The sequence below is a fragment of the Nematolebias whitei genome, chromosome 1, assembly GCF_014905685.2.
Source record: "Nematolebias whitei isolate Nwh7 chromosome 1, NemWhi1, whole genome shotgun sequence".
Classification (NCBI taxonomy): domain Eukaryota; kingdom Metazoa; phylum Chordata; class Actinopteri; order Cyprinodontiformes; family Rivulidae; genus Nematolebias; species Nematolebias whitei.
Genome location: NC_056498.1, coordinates 9,731,020 through 9,742,417, shown reverse-complemented (window position 1 = coordinate 9,742,417; position 11,398 = coordinate 9,731,020).

Below are 11,398 nucleotides of genomic sequence, written 5' to 3'. Positions count from 1 at the left end.
TTTCACAAATAGGTTCATTTGTTGAAGCTTCAGTTGCAGGGACCTCTTGTGGCATTTTGCAATGCTGCTGTCAAATTAGGCTTTTTGGTGGCACACACCAAGAACTTCAATGACTAGTGTTAAAGAAACTACTTTACTGTGGTAAAAAACAGATTTTTTTAAATTCATCAACTTTCTATGTTGTCTGGTTTGAAAATTTATTCATGCTTACACGTTTTTGAATAAAGATTGATAAATGTGCATTGAAGAGATTTAATAAAAATGTTGCAATGGTATTGTACTTGTGTAACTGTGGCAGTGTCAGAGTCTTTATCATTCTTAAATTAACAATGAAATGACGTCTCCAGCATCTCCATGTTTGGTGCTGAATTGTCTAATCATAGAGGAGGTATCATGATGCTTCAGTTGAACACACCAAACACTGCACCTGCAGAAATACACTAATGTAAATAAAAAAAATAATAATTTGAACCCATACTGATATATGATTATTAAAATCACATACATCATTTTACTGTAATTATATTAAATACATGGGTTAAATGGGTTAGATAATATTTTTTTCATTCAGATCCCATTGAGCCTCCAGGACTTATTTACAACAGAGACCTGATTTCAACAAAGAATGATGACAACAATGGACAACAGCGACAACAATAGACAGTTATAAAAAGGCATACAGAGTTTTTTAATAAAAAAAAAATAAAACAAATAGGATGGCTAAAAAAAGAAAAGTAACAAAAAACAGCTAGAATATCTTCACTGCTGAACATTACTATAACTTTTTTTACATTTAAATACCAAAACCACCTTATCATGAGCAGAATGAAGTGTTCCCACATGTTAGAAAGAGCCTCTTTTCCTGGCTGCCTCTATAATTACTCTATTTCAACTAACAGCAGAAACACGCCTACTCTCCAACACATTGCAAACATTTTAGAGCTGTTTCATAGTGTTGAGCTCTCAATTCAAAACTGTCTCAACCTGTCACCTGTCAGAATCAAGACGAGGCGGTGCCAGGGAATCAGCTGTTAGGACCATGAACCAGTCAAGAGCTCTGAACCAGTCAAGAGATTCATTCTGAAAATGAAACTGTTTGTGTTTCAGACGTCACGTGACTTTTTCCGCACCGAAACAGGCTCCGAAGCAGTGCTCCAATGTAATTTTACTGCAGGGTTCGAAGCATGTTTTGAAGCTTTTGTTTCATACTACCATCACTAGTTCATTCTCCGTGTTTTCTCCGGTAATTTGATGAAAATACAACACTTTTTGGCCATTGTGAAGCGTTATCTGACTGTTCTGTACCACAATTTATCAACATTAATACTTCATGTCGCCAGTTTTAGTTAATGAAACATGTTAAATTGCTAGTTGTGTTTTAACTGCAGCTGCTCTGCAGTGTAGTGAACTAGGCCTGATGTCAAAGTCCTGACCTTAAGGACCGTATTGGACTGAAACTGTCATTTCATTGATTTGACCCAGAAATACAGGTTGACCCATCCTGAGACTTTCTTTCTTTAAGAGTTAAAGTGAAGGAACACTCTCTTTTCTATTATCATTACTATTTTACAAATGTTTGATAATCAAAGTGTTTTTAGTTCAAACCATTTTAGATGCTGCAGTGAACTAATCATTTTTATTTAACTGTGAAACAGTAATAATGATTTTTAATCCTCATGCAAAGTTAGAATTCATGTTAAGGTCTGTTACAGAGTAATTATGCATTTTCTGATTTTCTGTCTTTGAATGAGCAGTGTAAGTTGGTCCAAGGTTGGAGTCAAACGCAAACAAGTGTTGGAACGAGCTGTCATGTTTTTAAATCCTCTCAGACGTAAATAGAGAAGCTGGCACCTGTTTTTCCGCCAACTCGTCTAAATATTCCTCTCGGCTGTCTGAAAAACATTTTCAATCTGTTCCATAACATTCTTGCTGTTTTTCTAACTCCTAGTGACCTCTTACGTCACAAAAACACACCCCTGTCTGGTCGAAACGACCAATCAGGAAACTCCCAAGTGAACCGGAAATAGAGCTCTTTAAAGGTTGGTACTTCCTAGTTCAACCCAGTCGAGTTTGGAGTCGAGTTTGGAGAACAGAAGTCCAGCCATGATTCAAAGCTCTTCCGAGTCTTTTGGGATTATGATATCTTCCACCTCTGAGTGGAACTCTGACGGACTCCACTCATGTGAAGTCCACTCGTGAGGTGAACTTGTGTCGAACAAGTAACGTCACTACTTCGGACGATTCACAGCTGTTCCTACGGAGATGCTGAAAGGGTGCGTTAAATGGAATTTCGTACTAGGGAGACATCTCCAGGTAAAGAGATTTCTATCACCTAAGTGTACTGGGGAAGAAGCTGGGAAAACCCGGAGAGTGCCGTTCTGACGCCGACATAACATTCTCCCTCATCCATCTTTTTCTCCCTCTAAACTTCATCTTTCCATCTTTAAAATTCTTCTATCAAGTAGAAATCATTCCAGATATTTTTAGAAATGTCTATGTAAAGTTTTCAACCATCGCCGTATGGTTAATCAAAATTGTACAGCTTGCTAAATTAAGCCATGTTGTTATTTTCCATATTTTGCCAATTAATGTAAATGTGTGATGTGTTAAACTTTGATTCCGTTAATAAATGACCCACTGTCGTTGGTGAGTCAAAGATAATTAACGTTTCCGTCCACATTTTATTAAATTCAATGCACATTATATACAGTCCAGAAAAATGAAAGAATCCGTTTAATTTATGAATATATCTCATGCATATGTTCATCTACAGCAGCATGACGGTTTAAACGGGTCTATTTCTAATTCAGCGTTTTAAAATATCTATTACTGCTTAAATTTTGAAAGGTGGTCTTTTTTAAAATTTATGGTAATTCCAGTTACTGAACTCAACTAGAAAATATTTGGCCTTTTTTTTCTGAGAGATTCATTCAACCTTTATTTATACAGGTAAATCCCATTGAGCCTCAAGGACTCATTTACAAGAGAGACTTGATTTCAACAAAGAATGATGACAACATGACAACAAGATTGACGTAATTTAGTTAAAGTTATAGATCATTTGTCAAAGACTGCAGCATAAATTGGGACATTATCATTAAAGAAAAACGTGATTGTGGAGATGAGTCAATTTTTTTCATGTTTTCCAGGTAAACCAGAGAATGACTTCATGAACTGAATGTTGCATTCAAAGTATCACAAAGGTACAAGAGCTCATTTTCTGTCTTCTATTAATCAATAACAGTGTAGTGAACTTGACCTGATGTCAAATCAATGACCTTAGGATCATATGGTCAGAAACTGTCATTTCATTGATTTGCATCCAGAAATACAGGTTGATCGATCCTGAGACTTTCTTTCTTGAATTAATCAAGTGGAAAAGACAATTCTCTATGATCATTACTATTTTACAAATGTTTTGATAATCAAATTGTGTTAGTTCAAACAATGTTTACATGTTGAAGTGAACTACTCATTTTTATTAATTGTGAAACAGTAAATAATGATCCTTAATCCTCATTCAAAGAAGAAATCAGGTTAATATGCATTTCTTGATTTTTCTGTCTTCAATGAGCAAAGTTGTAAGTGTGTTAAAGTTCAAGCTTCGGTCAACTAGAAAGTTTACTGAAAAGAAATGTCATGTTTAACTTTTACAGCAAGATACAGGAGAGGTGGCTCCACGAAGACTGGTTTTCTCCAACAATCTTTCTGTCTGTTCTTAAACAATCTTAATCTCTATCCTTGACTTTCCATAACACCTTACATCACAAACCACACCTCTGTTCTGGTCCATCCACCAATCAAAAGCTCTCAAATGAACCAGAAGTAGAGCCCATTTTAAATGTGGCAACTTCCCAGTTCAACAGGAGAGTTCAGGAGTTTTGGGATCCAGAATGCAGAGAGTTTGGGAGTTCATGAATGCAAACGCAGGCATTCATGGATGCTACTAAGCCAAACAAGCTGAACCAGAGACGATTTTGGGAATTATAACTTCTGTTTGGATAACCTCGCACGGCTCTCGAGGTATTTGGCTGTTCTCACTGAGACGTTGAACAGTGGTTGGAAGTGAGACTCCACGCCGGAACTGACCTATCTTCAGAAAAGGTAAAAGTTGACCTTCACCAAAAGTGTACTGTGGGACAAGCTGATTTCCGAAGGAGCGTGCACGTTCTGGTTAAAACAAACAAATTCCCTCACACATCTCTCTGTAAGATAAATCTCAATTTTCCATCTTTAAACTCTCCTTCCTGCTAGAAAATTAATCCAGATGTTTTCATTAATGTCTGTGGTGAAGCAACGGAAAACCATGGCCGTATGGTTTTCCTGTTCTGAAGCTGATTAATTATGTTGTTGTTTTCATATTCTGCCAAATTAATGTAAATGTGTGATGTGTTAAACTTGATTCTGTTAATAAATGACCCACTCGCTTGGTGAGTCAAAGATAATTAACGTCTCACGTCCACATTTCTGTTAACTTCAAAGCACGACATCATCCAGCCCAGAAAGATGAGTGAACCCGTTTAATGTATGAATATATCTCAGGATATGTCATACTACAACAGCTTAATTAAGATGTTTGAATAAAATTACTTTAACACCATAACCTTCACAAAGTTAGTATTTACTGCAGGACTGTTAATTTACATTTGATTTATATTATTAGTTTAGTGTATGGTAATCATGGGTCAAGTTGAGATGAGACTCTTTCAAGACAGAACAAGAAATAAAAATTATTACTAAGAATATATCAGCATCAGTAAACTGTAGGACAGTATCAAAAACACTTATTAAACTATCACAGGTACATTGAGATAGAGCTGGAAGTTATTCTTCATGCCAGTTGTCTTCATCTGATCTTTTGTAAAAATATGTCAGAATTTATTTTCCATTAACATTTTTCTTCGCAGGACTGCGTTAACTTTCTTGTCTGTGAGTTTCTTCTGTCCTGCTTATGTATTTTTTTGTGTTCTAATTGTTCCTCAGGTTGTTCATCTCTGTTCCCTGACTGCCTGTTGATCCATCCTCCTGGTCCTGTTGATCCTGGATCATCAGATCCTGACATGTCCCTGTCCTCTGAGGACACATTTTCATATTTCCCTCATCTCACTCGCCTCATTTCTGTTTCTTCCTCAGTCTCTGAAATTACAACGTCACTGTTAGAATGAAGATTATTGTTCAATAAAAAATATGACATGTCTTATTTAACACTGTTCGTACCAAAGTTTAATTTAGAACAACATGTGTGATCACTGGTCAGGTCACTGGTCAGATCACTGGTCAGATCACTGGTCAATGGATCCACATGCAGTGGAAGTTCTACTGTTCTTCTCATCTGGTTCTGGTCCATGAACAAATGGTTGAACCTCCTTCAGTCTCACACGTCCTCACTGTGTCTCTGTGAACTGTCCTCTCTCTAAATGTGTCTGTAGAGTGACATTAGTTTATTTTCTTGCACATTTCTTTGACAGTTAAACATTTTGAGCCCTGATTGAAAATGTTTGTGCAGATTAAATTTACAGCTCTCACTTTGTGTTGTTGTGATGATGATGATGATGGTGCTGCTGACTTGAGATGATGTCATTAATAAACAGTATAAATGGCAGTAAAAGTACTTTATTAAAGCTTGTTTAACATGTTTTATAATAAATTGTTTGGAAATTTATTTTTGCACAGTTAACACTTATTTTGTCATCTGTTAGGATTTTAGCTAGAAACAGTTTCATTTAAATTAACATTTTAATCAATGAATTACAGTTTTACAATAGTTGTCAGGCTACAATCAACTCAGTTATCAGGTACTTGGTTGCCATAAAAAAAACGACAAATACAACAATTATATTCAGGTCTCTCTTGTAAATGAGACCTCGTGGCTCAATGGGACTAACCTGTTTAAATAAAGGTTGAATTAATATCTTCTATAGAAATCAAGAATTTATCCAGATGTTCTAAGGTAAGCTGGAGCAGATCTGAACTACTGGCATGGAGGACAAGGTGGAGCATTTTCATGCAGAGAACATCACAAATAGTTTTATAACAGGTGTTACTCTGATCTTTTTTGTTGTAACTCGTTATCCTCATTTCATTAAGAGATGTTATAGATGCTGATGGCTGTAGACAGGAAGGATCTCTTGTAAAGGTCCATCCCACAGTGGATCCTAAGAAACTGGCTGCAGATGCCGTCCGATCCGTCCACCCAGACTCGGCTGGCCTCTCGGTTCCACCGGGCTGTAGGACCGCCCGAATGCTGGGCAGAACTCCTCCCAGAGCGACGGCCACTCCTCCCAGCAGTCTGCCGAGCTCCTCGTCGCTGCAGACAGCCAACTGTAGGTGCTGAGGGACGATCCTGTCCTTCTGCTGTCATGAGCCGTGTTTCCTGCTAGTTCCAGGATCTCAGTGGTCAGGCACTTGAGCACAGCTGGCAGGTAGATGAGAATGCATCCACAGAACATCCTTTTAAACTCACTTAAGATTTGGGGCTATAGTTGAGATATTATTTGAGCTTTTGCGATGTTAATCAGCTGCTGTTGGTTGTAGAAAACTGCCTTGTTGCCATGGTTACGCATCATAACAAATGTCCAAAACTAAAAAAAGTTTCAGTAAAAATCCTTCCAGCTGCACTACATCTGATACCAGAGGAAACAATCATCCCAAAAATGTGATTTACATCCAGAAAAAGAGGAATTAAAGTTTCCAAAAGCAAAATCTCAAAATGAAAGTAACAGAGCTGCTCCAACATGCTGCCACCTTGAGCGGCGCAATTCTAGAACCACACAAAAAATGAAAAACCAAAAGAAAAAATGCTTTGATAAAATGCATAGTCTGTGAAATAATCAGTAATCAGTTCGTTACTGCTCAATAATTACTGAAAGACGCCAGGTAAAGTAATAAAAGTCAATTTTTGTGTTATGTTGCGCCAGCAGACGCTCAAACTGACTGACAGCGATGAACTGTTTGGAACTATTGGGAGCTGCGTGAACCACGTGACCGCGTATCGACGAGTTCAAAGAGTGTCGCAACTCTCTCTTTATAGGGCTCTGGATCCGACCACACTTCAGCAAGTGATGGACGTACAGATCAGGTACGCTTAGCCAGTGTTGGGATGTAAGTACAAGTACTTTGTTACTGTACTTAAGTACATTTTTCATGTGTCTGGACATTATTTAAATAGAGTTAAACATGTGTACTTTTGACTTTTACTCCACTACATTTTACATTAAGGATTTGTACTTTCTACTACACTACATTTCTATAATGTGTTGTGTTACAAGTTACATTCACGTTGCATTTTTTTATTTGTTTATTAGTTTAACAGTAACCAATGGCGAGAGGGGAATTGGTCCATTGAATCACTGCAAAGTGGGCAGGTAACGTTAGACCCACCTTCAAGAAGAGCTGGGCCAATGATGTATATTCTAGTATATATGTCATTGAGCTAGGCACACCCACCGTACCACTAACACACCCAAAATGGATTCAGCCACAGAGAGTCAGCCAGAAGATACATGGCACCCATGGCCTTATTGAAAGATTATTGAAATACTATTGAAAGATTATTGAAAGACTATTCAGTACAGCAGGACAGATTCTCTCTCCCAAAAGAGCCAGACTGGACTCAAAAAACTTTGAAAACTAACTTCTTCTGAAATTGAACAAGAAATCCTTGCTGCAATATTAAAATGTGTCAGTTCATGGGATGCGGGCAGGCCATGGGGGGGTGCGTGGAGGAGGGTTGGGGGGGGGGGGGTCCATGGGTCCTCTCACAGAAAATTTTGAATAGCAGAGATGCCATTTCCTGCATTTTGGTGTATTTTAATGGGTTGTCAAACATCTACATTTACCTACATTTGTAAACACTTGATTAAATTACTATTTTAGAGAAGAACAGCAGGTTGTGTGTGAATAGAGCAGCCCTGATTCTGTCAGGTGTCCTAACCCTCCTCCCTCCCCTCACTTCATGGTTCTGAGCTGAATTCTTCTCCGCTGAATTTAGTCTTCCTGTCTTGCAATCCACCTCTGCTGGTGGTGTTCAGATTATTTATGTTTTGTTCGTTTTTTATCTGGGACATAAACTCGCTGCTGGTGTATGACCGACAACAACTTCTGGATCTTCGTTTTTCTGCCACCGATGTTGCTTATTTGGATCATTATGAGCGTACCTCTGGACCGGCCCCCCCTGCCCCCCCCCCCCCCCCCCCCCCGCTGGCGAATGTGCCAGCTTACCTCTGCTGCGCTCCTCACCTGCCTGCCCGTAGACTTTGCTTCAGACGCCGGGGAAAATGTACTGGGCGGCTGGTAAAGCTTAAAGCCCTGCACGCTGCATCTTCCTCTTCAGTTGGTGGCCATGGTTTCCATCGCCAACTTCCTGCGTGCCCGGACCAGGTAAATGTAGTGAACTAAGCCTAAGGTCAAAACCCTTGACCTTAAGAACCTTGTGGGACAGAAACTGTCATTTCATTGATTTGAATCCAGAAATACAGGTTGACCATCCTGAGACTTTCTTTCTTGAAAATTCAAGTGAAAGAACACTCTTTTTATTATCATTACTATTTTACAAATGTTGATAATCAAAGTGTTTTAGTTCAAACCATTTTAGATGTTGCAGTGAACTAATCATTTTTAATTAACTGTGAAAACAGTAACAATGATTATTTTTAATCCTCATGCAAAGTTAGAATTCATGTTAAGGTCTGTTACAGAGTAATTATGCATTTTCTGATTTTCTGTCTTTGAATGAGCAGCGTAAGTTTGGTCCAAGGTCGGAGCCTAAGCAGACAAGTGTTGGAACGAGCTGTGTTGTTTTTAAATCCTCTCAGACGTAAACAGAGAAGCTGGCACCTGTTTTCCCAAACTCGCCCAAACATTTCTCTCGCCTGTCTGAAAAACATTTTCAATCTGTTCCATAACATTCTTGCTGTTTTCTGACTTCTAGTAACCTTTTACGTCACAAAACACACCCCTGTCTGGTCGACATTGACCAATAAGAAAACTCCCAAATTAACCGGAAATAGAGCTCTTTAAAATGTCGGTACTTCCTGGTTCACGCGAGTTCCTGCAGAGTCTCACAGAGTCTCTTTGTTCCTGTTGGGTCGAAGTTCCAATGCTGGGAAACAGGACATGACCACAGAGCTCTCCCGAGTCTTATGGGATTATAAATCTTCCACCTCTGGGTGGAACTCTGACGGACTCCACTCATGTGAAGTCCACTTGCTGAGGTGAATTTGTGTCGAACGGAATACCGTCACTACTTCGGACGATTCACAGCCATCCTACGGAGACGCTGGACAGGTAGCGTTAACTGGAACTCCGTATCCGCTGATTCATCTTCAGAGAGGTAACGAGTCAAGTTTACTACCGAGCGTACCGAGGAAAGCTGGGTTCGAATGGAGAGTGTCGTTTCTGGTGCCGACGTAAACAAAACCCCTCACCCATCTTTTTCTCCCACTAAACTTCATCTTTCCTCTTTAAATTCTTCTATCAAGTAGAAATCATTCCAGATAATTTTAGAAATGTCTGTGTAAAGTTCTCATCCACCGCCGTGTGGATAATCAATCACTTGTATAGCTTGCTAAACTAGCCATGTTGTTATTTTTCAATGTGCCAAATTAATGTAAATGTTTGATGTTAAACTTTGATTCTGTAAATAAATGACCACATTCATTTTGATGGGTCAAAGATAAATAACGTCTCACGATACATTTTATTAAATTCAATGCACGTTATATACAGTCCAGAAAAATTAAAGAACCCGTTTAATTTATGAATATATCATGCATATGTTCATCTACATAAACAACGGGAGTTGTCGGCTGGTGCGCAGCGCAGGCCGACCCGGAGGGGCTGTTATTGAAAATCTGAGGTCACTGATGCACACTAACTTCACCGCTGCTAGCTCCACTTTGGACAGTATCCGGATGTGTTTGGTCAACGCAAGATCTATTACCAACAGAACTTTTATCCTTAGGGACTACTTTCAAGAGTACGAGTTGGACTTTTTCTGCATCACAGAGACTTGGATGTCTCCCGGTGAGTCCAGCGCCTTGACAGAATTATTGCCACCAAACTGTCTGTATTTTAATGCACCGCGGCCATCAGGCTGGCGCGGTGGTGGATTATTAACAATATTCAAATCAACTTTTGACTGTAAACAACTGCCCATCCCAGTTTCCCGTGCCAGCTTTGAGCTGAGCGTCTTTGAACTCGGCCATTCGCCTTCGACTTGTGGAGTTTTATCAAACTTTGTTGTTCAATGAAATTTAGCAGACTGAGAACTTTGTTAAAAAACACGTAGCAAGGTTTATTTCTCTTATGCAGAAGGAGAGAACACATGGAACAGAAACGCAGCCCAAGAGTTCTTGTGTGTTCTCTAAAATCATACCATACCAATTACCATACCAATTTATTTATATAGCACTTAAAACAGCAACAAGGCCAACCAAAGTGCTGTACAAAAGAACACAAACATGCACAGCGAACAGGAAAACATAAAATAGAAATACAGATACAAATAGCAGCAGAAGCTAACTAAAATGGCCAACAGAGTAGAGAACAGACCGGACCAAAACAAATCACACCGTGTTAAAGGCAAGCGAATAGAAGTGGGTCTTCAAGCGAGACTTAAAGACTGAGAGTGTGGGAGCTTGCCGGACACTCAGTGGCAACTCATTCCACAGTCGTGGACCTGCAACAGAGAAAGCCCTGTCACCCCTGAGCTTACGACGGGTTTCTGGGACTGAGAGAAGCATCTGGTCTGCTGACCTCAGAGAGCGCGGTGGGACATATGGCTGCAGAAGATCAGTGAGATAGGATGGGGCGGAACTGTTCAGTGATTTAAAAACGTACATGAGAATTTTGAAATGGATCCGAAGGTGAATGGGTAGCCAGTGCAGGGAGGCCAAAACTGGCGTGATGTGCTCTCTATAGCCTGTACCAGTAAAAAATCGGGCTGCAGCATTTTGGACCAGTTGTAGACGAGCAATGGAGGACTGACTGATTCCAAACAGAAGTGAATTGCAGTAATCAAGCCTAGATGTTATGAAGGCGTGGATCACTGTCTCGAGGTTCTTTTTGTTGAGTATAGGCTTCAGCTTAGACAGCCGTCTCAGCTGAAAAAAACAGGATTTGACCATCATGTTTACGTGACTGTTGAGTTTTAAGGACGGGTCCATTATCACCCCCAGATTAGTCACCTTTTGTTTCTCTAGCGGGGCTAGAGAGAAAAGGTCAATGTCATGGTTCATGAGTGAGCCACTGGGATGGAACAGCATGACTTCAGACTTCTTCTCATTGAAGCTTAAGAAGTTTAAAGCCATCCAGTCCCGGATGTCAGCCAGGCAGTCAAGAAGAGGCTGAATAGAGCGTGTGCCTCTGTGCCTCAGGGGGAAGTAAATTTGGCAATCAT